We start from the raw sequence: 14,262 nt of genomic DNA, 5'->3' as shown, positions 1-14,262 counted from the left end.
CCCAACTTAGGGATTGAACTGATTTCCATCAAAAGTTGATTTCCGGGGAGAGGAAAGCTCCTGATAGCTCCTGATGCCTATAGCAAAGAATGATTTCTATGCTTGATTTCTCTTCACTTGCCTACTCTCATGATGGAGACGTCTAAAAAAAGTTCCCCAGGATGGTAAAGAGAAGGGAGATCATACTTTATTATCAGATGAAGGAACTAGAAATATTTATCCTAGAGAAGAGAAAACCAAGGAAGAATGTGGTGACTATCCATTAGTTACAACTTCGTGTATTTGAAAGAAGAGTTCCATTCCTTCTGATGGGTCCCTAAGGGCAGAACTAGGAAAAGTAGGTGGAAATTGAGAGAAAAATTTTATAATAATGGCTTTTAAACAATATTTTAATAGCATTCATATAGTTGTTATAGCACTAGTATAGTGCTTCAGGGTTTGCAAAGTATTTAAAAATATTATATAATTATATTCTCACAACAATTCCAGAAGATAGGTACTATTTATTACACCCATTTTGCATATCACCAACTAAAATGTTAACTGACCAACTCAGTGATTCTGGTGTTCAGGTATAGGTTAAGCTAGATCATCTCAGATGTACCTCATAACACCTGTGTGATCTTGGGCAAGTCAGTTAACAGTTCAGTTTCCTCATCTAGAAAATGAGCGGGTTGGACTGGATCAGAGGTGTTAAACCTGGAGCCTGTTGTTCAACATTAGGATTACAACATTCCCTAGTACAGCAGAACCAGATTAAAATGTAATTGGGAAATGTTTGACAAAATAAATAAAAATACAATATAACAGGTCTCGTTACTTTTGGTTTTCTAAGTCAGTATGTGGCCCAGAGATCTAGTGTAATGATACTTTTGCTCATGAGTGATTGGTACTGCATGATGATGAAGAATATTCTGGTTTTCTGAGTATCTAGAAGGATAGAGGACTCAGTTGCTGAACCAGAACTGTATATCCATACAAGAGGAGTGACCTTCTCATCTGAAAGTCTTTTTGCTTCTTTCTCTTCTAGATGGGATGAGGTAAAGCTGCTATGAGTTATTGAATTCGGAGGAAGAGTAGCTAAACTATCTCCTATCTGGTTGCCATGTGTCCATGAGCATGTGGCACCTCTTTTTTGTGTTTATTTTTTCATTCTCTTAGATGAATGTGTTTGCTGAGAGGGGAAGTGCCTCATACTTCACTGAAAATATTGAAGGCATTCACCATTAGTTATCTGTTCTCCCTTCATCTCATATCACTATAATATCCTCTGTCACTCTCTCCTCCTTCACTCTTGTTTCACATAAAGAGGTGGCATTTTTCCTTGCCAAGCCTAACCCAATTTATTATATGTATAAGTGATCCCATTCCATCCCATATTCTTCAGCAAATTTTCCCTTCTATCATCCCCACTCTCTCACTTACCTTCAATCTCTCCCTGTCTACTGGCTGGTTCCCAGCTGCCTACAAGTTTGCCAATGTCTCCTCCATTATGGAAAAAAAAACCAAACCCTCATTTGCTCCATCCATCCACACTAGCTATTGCCCCATCTTCTCCATTTTCTAGCTAAATTCCTTGACAAGGCTGCCTACAATAGGTTTCTCTACTTTCTTTCCTCTCATTCTTTCCTTAACTCTCTACAGTCTGGCTTCTGACCTCATTATTCAGCTGAAATTGCCCTCTCCAAAATTTCTAGTGATCTCTTAACTGACAAAGCCAATGGCCCTTCCTCAGTCGTCATCCTTCTTGACCTCTTCGCAGCCTTTGACATTGTGGATCACATTCTTTTCCTTGATTTTTCTTTCTAGGTTTTTAGAACACTATTTTCTCTTGGTTCTCCTCCTACCTATCTGACCATTCCTCTATTTCCTTTACTGGATTTTTTTTTTACCAGATCACACCTGCTATAGAAGGTGCCCAATAGGGCTCTATTCTGGCCTTCTTCTCTTCATCTTCTACATTATTTTATTTGGTGATCTCATCAGCTCCCATGGATTCAGCTGTCATCTGTATATTGATGATTCTCAAATCTGTTTATCCATCACAAACCTCTCTGCTGAGATCTCCAGTGTCACATCTCCAACTGCCTAGTGGTATCTCAAACTGGATATCCTGCAGACATCTTAAACTCAATATGTGAACTCAACAACTAAACTAATTTATCTTTCCCCAAAAATCTCCCCCTCTTCCTAACTTCTTTATTACAATGGAGAGTATCATTGTCTTCCCGGTCAGCTAGGCTTACAACGTAGATGCCATCCTTGACATTTCACTCTTTCTCATCTAGGTTCTAAGCCTTGGTGACTGGGAAGACAATGATACAAAAACATTCCATTGCATACTTGCACTGAAATTACATTCATGTATTAATCACCAATCAATGGACATCTATTTGTTTCTAGTTCTTTGATAGCCCAAAAAGTGCTACTATGAATATTTTGTTGTATTTGGAACTTTTCTTTCTGTTTTTGACTTCTTAGGGGTTAGCAGTGGGTTCTCCTGGTCAATGAATACAGACACTTTAGTCACTTTTTTAAAAAAAAGAATAATTCTAAATTGCCTTCCAGTATGGCTAGAACAACTCACAGCTCCACCAATAGCACAGCTATATTTTTTAAAAGCAAAAAAAGAAATTAGAGCCAGAGATAGTGGAACTTTGAATTAACCTGGAAGGAAACACACTACAAAAAACATTGCCTTTGCCCATTTGTTATTTATTGATTTCCTGGATTCTACCTTATTAAATGTCAGAGTTTCATTTAAGATTTTACTCCCTATTTTGTATATTTATTTGATTTTAATAGTTTTTTATAATAAAAACACATACATGAAGAAAAGATCTAAGATGAAAGGGAGTTGGTTAACAGCAGAGCAGAGATTATAGAAGGCAATGGAACAGATTGTGGTTTGTTCTCTGTTCTCAAAGAGGACCATGACAAGATGATGCCATGACTTGCAAGTGAATTGAATTTAAGTGAGAGAAGGCTGTACAAAGTAACCTTTCTCCTCCAGAGCCAGATACGGATCAAGACAACTGGAGATGGCCCAGCCAATGGAACAGAAGGGGCAAAGGAGGAGATAGACTGTTGGGAGTGGAGGGAGAGAGTTGTGATGGATAGGGATGAGTTCCTAGAATGGTAGGAGGGCAAAGGGATTCTCTACACAATTCATAGTATTTTAAAGTATTTCCTTCACACCAAAATGCTCTTCCAACTCCCTCTAACCTTTGAGTTTCTGCCACTGATCCCAAGACACAAGATTAGATTCCATATTTAAGGAACAGGAACAAAATTCATCCTTTCTTGTAGAAACTCGAAGCTCCCATCTGATGCTTTGGCTAAGGATAGTGGAAAAAGCAAACACCTTGACCTGGGTTTGAATCTTGCTTCTGACCTTTACTAGCTGGGTGACCATGGGAATGTCATGGGACTCTGAAACTCAGTTTTCTTACCTGAAAAAATGGGAATAGTGTACCTATATTAGTGTCTCGTGCGATTATTATAAAGATCAAATAATAGGGCAATAATAATGCCTGTTTATATGGTACATTAATGTTTGCTGATACACATGGTATTTAAAGGAGAAGCAGATACCAAAAGCATTAAAAACCACCACCACCCAGGACCTTATTGATATTGAGAAAAAAAGGTGACCACAACTCCATTAACATACTGTGTATCCAGTATGTGATCCTGGATCACAGTATGACCTATATACCTACCTTATCATCTATACAAAATCTTTTTGAGGGTCATCTATAATCAAATTGGGAGGGCATCCTTGATGAGTATATTAGTAGAGGAAAACCAGGCTTTTGCAAATACTATTCAACAATAGACCACATCTTTATTATCTCTGACAATAAACATTAGGTGAGGCATAGATGTACGCCTACTAAAAATATTAAGAGCTGTGGTGAAGGAGATTCATCAGAAAGCTGAGGTTGGGGAAGGACTGATTCCCTTCGAATGGTGAAGTCCTCCAGATGCTGCAGAAGTCCTTCAGATGACTTTGTGCTGACTGCATCAAGCCCCAAGACATTACAGAAGCTTCTCTAAGAGATCTGTAACTGTCCTAATCAATAGTATCAAACCCAATTAAAAATGGATCCCCAAAAGGCCAGCCTTGATTCAGAAAACCACAGATTAACATTATCTATGTTGTATTGCATTTTTACTTATTTTTGTTAGACAATTCCAACTTATACTTCAATCGAGTTTGGGTTGCAATGGGTAGTTTAACAGAAAGGCCTGAGTCTGACATTTCTGTCCATCTACACATGAAAGGTCAAATGATGAAGAATATCTTTTGCCCAGATTTCAACGTGTATCTGAATGGATACCCTATAGAGGTATATCTAGGACAGACAATAGACTAGTGAGCTCATCTTAGATTTGAAAAGGAGAGAAGAAAAAGTGGGCTGGATTTTTTTTTTTGAAATTGCAAAGCACTTTTAATGACCCTAAGCTTCCCATAACAACAAAGGCTCATCTTTTCAATACAAACATTTTGCTAGTATTGCTGTACTGTGGCAAGTCCTGGAACAACACTGTCACTCAAGTATTAAACATGAGCATCACAGAGTGAATGATGAAAATGCATATGGTGGTTGTGTGAGCAGGTTGCAATCTACATCCCATGAGGAAATCTAAAGAAGAAAACAGGGCTAAAAGCTGTCATCAAGGACTTGTATGTCGAAAAGAGAAGATGGGCTAGTCATATGGGGAGAGATGACCTACAGGCAATCAGAGTGCTACATCGGTACCCTCAGGAGAAAGTGAGGAAGGCTTCCAGCATTTTGGGTGGATTCCCTATGGTGAACTTTTGAGAGATCATGGATGACAATCCCACAGGATGGGCAGGTATTGTGATCTACATCTTTGGAGTGAACTTCTGAATCACTGAGATTACAGGAAGATTTGAATACTTGATGTCTGCAAGGCCCTTTCCTCTCCATGAGATAATGTATATAAGGCCCTTTAAAAATTTTAAGCATGATGTAAATGTCACTTGTTATTATGATCATCATTATCCATACATGCGTTGGACTTGGACACTCACAGATCTGCTATGTACAAAGCCAAAGCCAAAGGAGATGTGGGTAAGGGCGGAGACTGAGATTGAGGAGTTCTTATTCTAATTTCCTTTCTCCATTTAGCTCACAGACACTAGCATAAGGGGAATGGGGTGGAGGGAGCAAGAACTGCTCTCTATTCAGACATTAAGGGAAGGGCATTCAAATCCAGAAGTCTCTCTCTTCCCGACCACTCCCCTCAACCCACCCTACCCACATTGTGTGAGTATGTTTTAGGTCTGTGTATGTTGATGGGCATGGTTTTGCTAGTTTGTGTTTGTTGACATTTGTGGATGTTTGTATTCCTTTGTTTGGGGGTGGGTGGATGAATATCGAGACCTCCTTTCCTTAGGACACAAGGCACAGAGCATAGGAAGGGGAGAGATACTGGTGAGTTGGTACTCTTTGATTTCCAGTCGCCTTTAGCTGCCTCAAAGTCTCGTCCAGAAGGCTGCCCTCTTTTCTGAACAGCTGCCCTGACTATGCACGGAGGCCAGACTCTTTCCAGTTCCCTAGTATACTCCATGTATCCCAGTCAGGCTCACGTGCATACTAATAATTCACATACATGCTCACCTGTGAACATATGCATTCATATATACACGGAGATGCATCTGCTCACTTATGAATTCACATATATGCATGCACAGATGATAGCACATACACATTAATACACAGATACATTCACAGAGACATGAATATACTTGTGCATACTGGTGACATGAGTTTGCACATCATGGGTTTGCTGGGTTGGTTTACTCATTTTGTGCCATCAGGGCGGCCACAAGGATTAGCAGGGAAGTAGCACAGCCCCAAAATCATGATTTCCTAAGCAGAAAATTCATTCAGATTGTGTGTGTGTGTGTGTGTGTGTGTGTGTGTGTGTGGTGTGTGTGACAGAGAGAGAGAGAGAGAGAGAGAGAGAGAGAGAGAGAGAGAGAGAGAGAGAAAGAGAGAGAGAGAAACCATTTAGAAAATGGAGGAAATCACAGAGTCCAAACACTAGGAGAAATCAAGGTAGGGACAGCTACAGAGGCAGAGATAGAATTAAAGAAGTGTGGTTAAAATCAAAGACCCCACAAACTCCTCAGATCCAAGGGACATGTGGCTTTTTTCCCCCTGTGCTCAACAGCTCCTCTGGGGGGGGGAGGAGTGGGAATGGGGAGGAGGCAGGATGGAAAGTGAGTCTGGGGTGGCTGAGGAAAGGATGCTCAACTCCACCCATTACCTATTCCCCTCCTCCCTGCCCCTGAGTTCTACCCAGATCTAGGTTATAGTTCTCTCAACTCTCTCTAAGTCACTTGCATGGATTAAAAACAGCAACTGTCCCAGTCCTGACCCCAGGGGACCTCATTGAAGACTTCCTCCCCAGCTCCTCTCACAGGCACTCTCTGTTCTCAAATTTAACCAGAGTCCTTGCCTGTTTGGCTGCAGCCCTCCCTGGAACTACTCCCTAACCCAGCCACCCTCTCTCCCTGTCCTCAATCCCCCAGATGAGACTTGGGGAAGAAGCAGACCACAGGCCAAGAAGCTAGAAGAATCCTGTAGCTAGCACTCCATCAGATGATCCTCATTCTGGTTCTGGGCAGGGGGGGTGGTTGGTGAGAAAGGATGGAGAAGAAAAATCCTTCCCCCTCCCCCAACCAGAAAGCTTGGTCTATGGGAAGACCCAACTCCTAAACTCAGAAAGGATTATTTTTCTGTGATTCTCACCTTAACTTTCTTCCTGTAGGGAAATAGAAAATAAGGTTGGGAGGATGGTGAGGGAAAGGGAGGGGGAGCATAATCTGGAGCTCCTCCCCAGCAAGGGAAATAAGTATTTCACAGAATAATAGATCTAGAACTGGAAGAAACCTTAGAAGTCATCTAGTCAAACTCCAATAATTTTACAGATAAGGCCTGAGGAGACTCAATGACTTGTCCAAGGTCACAGGTATTAAGTTTCAGAGTTGGGATTTGAACCCCATGTCCTCCACTCTAGAGCCAAGTATTATGATCCCTCCCCAAATCCCTCTTTTCTTTCTTTTTTTTTCTTTTTAGGCAATTGGTATCAAGTGACTTGCCCGGGGTCACACAGCTAGTAAGTGTTAAGTGTTTTGGTCTGAGGCCGGATTTGAACTCCTCCTGACTTCAGGGCCAGTGCTCTATCCACTGCACCACCAGGCTGCCCTGTATGGTGATTGGAAACTCTAGAGTGACCAGTGTCCAAGGTGATGAGATAGACATATTGTTTTGCAAACAATGTTGTACATATGACATCATGTACAGGCAAGCACGCGCACACACACACACACACACACACACACACACACACACACACACACACTATGATACCGTACATACAGCTTGTTCCTATCCCTTTCACCCCATCCCATCATCTAAAAGTGGCTCTTCAAGGATGTGTCACTGAGGGTCCTTGTACGGCCAGGCTAGTTGAGGCCAGAGCTGGCTTTGCTATTTGGTTGTAATGGTCGTAAGATCACTGATTGAAGATCAGAAGGACTCTCATCTCTCATGACTAGAGGTCATCTAGTCTAACTCCTTCATCCGTAAAAGGGAAGGAAATCCCTCTCCCTCTCCTCCTCCCCCCACAGCCTTCTGGGTGGGCTCAGATGGAAAGTCTCAAATGCAAAGAAGGAGCAGTATGGTGCAAGGAAAACAACAATGGATTTAAATTCGGGGAATTTGGGGATCTGAATTAAAATAATAGCTCTAGCACATGTTAGCTGTGTGACCTTGGACAAGTCAACCAGTCTCTCTCAGCTTTTGTTTCCTCTCTGATCCCTCAGAGAGGTTAAGTGATTTGCCCAAGTTCCCAGAGCTAGCAAAGGCAAGTGGATTGTGGATAAAGTGCTGGGCCTAAAGTCTAGAAGACCTGAGTTCAAATCCAGCCTCAGATACTCACTAGCTATGTGACCCTGGGCAAGATACGTGACCTCTACCTCAGTTTCCTCAACTGTAAAATGGGGACAACTGGAAAAGGAAATGACAAACCCCTCCAAGAAAATCCCACAGGGGTTAGGAAGGGTCTGACTAGATTGAACGACTCAACAATACACTGCTAGCAAACCGCAGAGCACTGATTTAAATTCAAATCCCCAGCTCTTTCCACTGTGATGCATTGCTTCTTCGGTAGTGTTTGAGGCTTACCATTTCAGCCCACTCAGGATGGCTGGGAGAGGGAATAGGCCCAATATCTTGAGAGACCTACTAACATTGGCCACCATAAGCTTCTCCCTTTTTTCTTCTGCTGCCTGACTGCCATCCCTATACAAAGAGAAAAAATCCAGGCGCTCATTGCCCAAACTGAGCTTCCTTTGAAGCCGATAGGATTTTTTTTTCCGGGGGGTGGGGTGGGAGAGTGTGATGGTGGTGGAGGTGAATTGGGGCCCAGCTTGGGGGAGGTTGCGTGCTAGGCTGCTCTGACCACACCCCACCTCCCTGATCGTTTGGGGCCACCTGCTCTCTGCCTGTGTGGGAGCTGGGGAAGTGACCACAGGGGCCAAGCCGTCTGGGAGCGAGTCTGGCTTTGATCTGCGGAGCCATGGCCTCCGGAAGCACAGAGCGCCCTACACAGGGGTGCCTCCCCCCCAGTCCCCATCTTTAAGCGACAGAGACCCTAGCGGTTTCGTAGGCGGACCTTATCCATTGACCCTCACTTCCAAGTGGCTCCCACCTCACTGCTCCAGGCTCTCTCATCCTCAGCCAACTTTTGACCATCCAAGGTCCTGTCTGTCCTAGGAGACTCCAACCTCGCCGACTCGGATTCTCATTCTTCTCCTCCCCGCTTCCTCAGCCTTGCGCCCAGCCCTAACCTAGTAAGGAAGGATCAGCGGCCACCTGCGCCTGGGCTGAGCCCTTTCCCCGCCCAGTTACAGACAGCTACGCCTACTCCACTCTTGGTCATCGCGTAGCGGCGGGGAGGGAGATAGAGGGGAGGATAGGGGACAGACTAAAGGATAGCCTCAAAGAAAGCTTCTAGGCCTTCCAGGCCAGGGAATAAACAGCCGCTTAAAAAGAAATGAATAAGCCTCCCAAGTGGAGCCAGGGCTTCCTGCAAACAACAGCGCCCCCGCCCTCCACTTTACCCCTTTTCCTTCGCTCCAAGTAATCCCACCTGCAGTCCCACGCCTTCTTTGCCCCTGGAACTAGGCTTTAACCCCTTAATCTCTGTACCTTTTCCCTTGGGGTCGAGAGTTTTTATTTTAAACTGTGTTCGTGTTTTCCTATCCCTCTCCTCACCCCGACCTCCGGTGCCCGCCCCTTCAGAGAATCTTGTCTCGCCACTAGCTCCCTCACCTAGTTACCGTCGCCCGTTCCCCCCACCCCCTCCACCTCCACGACCCTCCCATAATCAGTCCGTCACTCCCTCAGGGGTCCAGTGGGGAGGGGGTAGGTCATGAAGGAGTACCGAGATTTAAAAATAGAACACGTATTCCTCTGGCTAGCGGAAAGCCCCTGGGGTGTATGGGAGGAAGCGGGCTGGCTGGGGGGCAAGGGTGGGGGCTCAGGCCCAGGGGCCGGATCTCAAAGTGGGGGGGAATAGGGGTGGGAGGAATGTTCAGGAAATACCCCCGGCTGCGGTGGTGCTAGGAAAAAGCTCTAATGCAAACAGGGTGCGGTTGCAGTGGAAACTCCCAGGGCAGAGTGGGGCCGGACTAAAGACTCTGCTGTCCAGCAAACCTCAGCCTTTCCTCCAGGCGCTGGGAAAGGCGGTAATCTGTGGAACCTGCTCGGGCCCAGGACCAGATCCCGAGTCCTACACACCGAGCCCCTTTTCCACCTCCTACACCCCCCCCCAACAAGGAGTAGCTTGGTTCTAGGGTCTCTTCCTTATCTCTCCCTCCCCTTTCCCCACCTAGCTAATTTCCTGAATATTCTTATCTTTCCAGTGATACTGAATTCCTAGTGTCTCAAGCAACCCCTCTGCCCCTTTTTATTCCTATCCACTTCAGCCCTAACTCTCCTAAATCCCAATCCAGCTCTGCTTATACCTTTCATTGTGTTGTTTTGAATCCTATTTTATCATTTATACGCTTCCCTTCATCTCGGGCCTCTCCTCTCCTGCTTTTCTCATGCATTGCCCTGCCACTCAGAGACCTAATTTACCCCCAAAGACAGGGCATCTCTGATCACCCTTCCAGTACTGGATGGATGAAACTTCTCTTATAATTATACCAAACACACTGGTCCAGGAGGAGTAGTTTTACTTCTTGCTCCGTATTGCCACTCCCACATCCTCCTTTTACCATCACTCAGCAGCCTCTCCTTTGAGGTTCGTTCTAGAAGATATTTCATCCTTTCCAAATTCTCTGGCAGTTAACTAACTGCCTCCTTTCTTTAAAAGTTCAGTTCCTGGATCACAGTATTCCTCTCAACTCCAGCCCCAGCCTTGATGCTGGAGGACTAGTACATATATGTGTGTGTGTGTGTGTGTGTGTATATATATATAAACACATATATATTTGCATATATATGTAAGCTCCGTTAAACAGCTTCTCCTTCCCTTTAAACATCGTCCTCCTCAATTCCTATGACCTATACCTTCACTCCACTCAATGCCACAGATGCTTTCAATTTTTATCCCACCTTCACCAACAAATGTCTCAATTCTATAATTAAGAATTCTGAAAGGCCTCTGACTATTTTTGTTGTTCAGTCATTTTTAGTCGTGTCCAACTCTGCATGACCCCATTTGGGGTTTTCTTGGCAAAAATACTGGAGTGGTTTGCCATTTCCTGCTCTAGCTCATTTTACAGATGAGGCAACTGAAGTAAACATGGTTAAATGACTTGCCCTGGGTCATACAGCTAGTAAGTATCTGAGGTCAGATTTTAACGTGGGAAGATGAGTCTTCCTGACTCCAGGGCCAGCACTCTATTCACTGCCCCACCTAGCTGCCCCTATCTGACCATAACCTCCTACTATTCCATCTCTATTTATTTCTCACACCTCTTAAACCTATTATTTGTCCTCATCCATCATCCTCATCCATGTTTCCTCCATCCCTCAATGCTTTCCCAGATTTCACTTTCCTCACTTCCAAGTTTTGTCCTTATAAATAGCCAGTTCAATTTTTCACTATCTCATCTATTCTCAAATCCTTTGTCCCCTTGTCCTATCACTAATTATGTGCTTAACCAAACCCCTAACATGGATTACCCCCACCATCTATGTCCTCTGCTCCTACTTTCCTATAGTATTATAGTCACTAAGGCACTCTGTCAATTAATGCTTTGCATTGTACAATGTCTATTGTGTGTATAGTTGATGGATATTTGCTATAGATGGTGCCCTAAGGTGATTACCTGGAACTCAATCATCCTTGTTCTGTCAAGTGGTACTGCTCATTTTGATGCTGTGCTCTATAATTTTAGATGCCAAACATACTCCATCTGATTTTGCAGGGGATTTCAAAATTCCAGACCCCAGGGATAAATGTAACTAAGTGTTCAGAATGAATTTCATGGAGCCAGTGAATGGCTGTAAAATCAAACTCTGTGAATACTGGGGACTGTAATCACCAACAGAAATTGTCCTGGGGAAAGAGAGATTCTCATGACAGTCATACATAGGTAAAGAAGGAGCCAAAGTGATTACATTTGGGATGAAGTTTTAGTTTCAAGAGAAGAGAGAGAGAGATAAGCTCCCTCAGGTGTTTTGTGATGTGAGTTCATAAGCTAGATTCTAGGCATTGTAGGCTTGGCTCCAGGAGCCCATCCACTTATTAGAAAGAAAAAACAAATTCTGGTGGATATGCTAGAATAGACTGTAGATGCCTACTGTTGTCACTCCTTGGGATCAGGGAAAGGGCAATGAAGGTTTAACTCCCTTCTTCCTTTCCCTGTGCCTTCAGCTGGCATGGATTTTTGACACAATTTCTTTAAATTGTTCTTAATTCTTAAGGATTTCATGTATAAAACTATGACCAATTATGATTTCTATGTGATTTATTGTGTACAGGGGAATTACAACATAGTAAATGACTTATAGTACACAGAACTAAATAAGATCGAGAGTTGAACCTCAGTTCAAAATAACTAAGGTTTCTGAACTGAATAGTGAAAGAATCTTCTAGAAATGTGTCCTTTTATTTAACCAACCTTGCCAGATAGCACCACCTATTGGTTACCCCTGGGTATATCTATTTGTGCCCTGTTCTTTTCTTCAGAAAGCTCCTTGAAGGTGGGGACATCTTTGTATCTTCAGTACCTAACAGGGTACATGAGAATGATTCATGGCCGGAACCACCAGAGACACCCACAGAATCCAAAAGCCTCTCCACATGACGTTCCTAAGTAGGAAATGCCCAATGTTTTGAGGACTGAGGACTTCCCCACACACATATACATGCGCACTTCTTAGTTTATAGCAGGCCTGCACAACATACAGCTCGAGGGCTGTTTTCAGCCCATCAAAGGATTTTGGGAAGCCCAGGAAAAATGTAGAGGATGTGAAAGAAAGTAAAGGTGGAACGAGCGCTTTGTCCATGCCCCACTTAACCCACATTCCACTAGTCACTACGGTACCCGTGACATAATTTGGTGAATGGGTTGCCACTGTGCACTCTCTTCTGTTTGTCACATGACCAGCAGCAACCAACCATCATCAGTCTGTCTCTAGTCTGAGAGTTGTATCTTTTCTGTGTGTTTTTGGTCATTACTGGTGTTGGACAGGGACAAAGCATGTGTAGCCACGAGCCAACACATCTGAGGCCCACTCCCGCTCGATATGCGATGAGTGGCAACAACTCTTTTGCTTCCTTGCTGCAGGGCCGCCCTCCACCTCACATGAGTGTCTGGTGCTCTCTCCAAGGTCAAACACTCAGTTCAGCATTTCTACGCACATGAGCAGTTGCTGTGGAGAGTTTTTGGTTCTAACATTAAAGTTTTAGGGTGACTTTGTAAAATGGGTGATAAAAAGAAATGGAAGATCAATCATAGAGTATTTAATCCAGAGTGGACAAATAGATACCTGTTTACTCACACAAGAGACAAAATATTGTACCTTGTTTGCCAAGGAGTAATAGCCATTCTGAAGGAATACAATCTTGTTGCCATTTTGAATCAAAACATCCTGACTTAAGCAAATTGGACACCAATGAAAAACAAATTAAAACATCCAAATTATTGAAAAATCTCAGTGGGGAACAACAGTTTTTCAAGAAAGTAAACTCAGAAAATGAGGTGGCTACTAAGGTTAGTTTTCAGATTTCTAAAGAAATCAATTTCAAATGTGATTCTGGAGTATAATAAACTGATTGCTAACAAGAAGTATAATACACCCCATTAACTGAATGTAAATAGTAAGAAAACCTGAAAAATGTATTAAAACTTGTACTGCTTAGTAAAGTAATTTTTTAAACATTAATGTGATTTCATGATAAAAATCTTAAGTAATAAATGTAATTAATTGGTATTAATTGAAATTTCCCTTTTTTAAAATATGGTGTATTTGCAAAATAGTTTAATTGTTAATTAGAACTTTACTTGGAAAGTGAGCCACTAAAGGCCTATCTGCAACCTCAAGAAGTTTAGCCTATTTTAATTTTGGCCCCTATCTACTACCACACAAGTTTGGTTTACAGGTTTTAGCATATGAGAAGATGGGGTGATTCAAAGCTGGGAGTTATCTGTGCCTGTAGCCTAGTTCCTTCAGAGTTGCTGACCAGGACCATATACTCCTTGGTTACACTTCCAGCATTCCTCCAGCACCTTTCTGGACAGGTGAAAAATCACCCTTGGCTCCCGATTCTGTGCCTTCTTTTCAGTCCAATCTTCATCAAGCTTTTCCCACAAATCAGGCACAGTTGAGAATTCTTTCAATTAACTGGCTGCCTTTATAATCCTGCAGTAATGATTTTCTCTCTCCTCTGCATTCTCTCTCTCCATTATCCACTTCCTATATCTGTTCCATTCTGCACTTATCTGAAGTCAGCCACAGACGCCATACACACTTCCCTTTGCCCTAGTATTTAGAAGTTCTCCATTTAATGAATTGATCAATTCAGTTCAGCAAATATTTATTAAGGATTATCATGTACACAGCACTGTGAATGGGTGATTAGTCATTTTACTCTCTGAGCCTCAATTTTCCCATCTGTAAAGTAGGAATACTAGACTAGATGATCTCAAAGATGCTTTCCAGTTTTAACATTTTGTGAATCTACCCCTTCTACTCTTTTAGA

At 42.9% G+C, this 14,262-nt stretch overlaps 1 non-coding gene across 1 annotated transcript; it reads right to left on the bottom strand.

The window, feature by feature from the left end:
* Positions 1–3,827: 3,827 nt before the first annotated feature.
* LOC110205224 (uncharacterized) lies at positions 3,828–9,077 on the bottom strand. The gene is made up of 3 exons (XR_013484706.1): positions 8,752–9,077; positions 8,226–8,342; positions 3,828–4,075 (listed from the first exon to the last, which is right to left on the bottom strand). It is a non-coding gene; the product is annotated as an uncharacterized LOC110205224 (transcript).
* Between the last annotated feature and the right edge of the window lie 5,185 nt (positions 9,078–14,262).

Source organism: Phascolarctos cinereus, unplaced genomic scaffold (genome assembly GCF_003287225.1).
Source record: "Phascolarctos cinereus isolate Bilbo 61053 unplaced genomic scaffold, phaCin_HiC Scaffold_2;HRSCAF=192, whole genome shotgun sequence".
NCBI classification, from domain to species: Eukaryota; Metazoa; Chordata; class Mammalia; order Diprotodontia; family Phascolarctidae; genus Phascolarctos; species Phascolarctos cinereus.
Note: the sequence above shows the minus strand (reverse complement) of the source record. Positions and strands in the feature narration are given on the sequence as shown.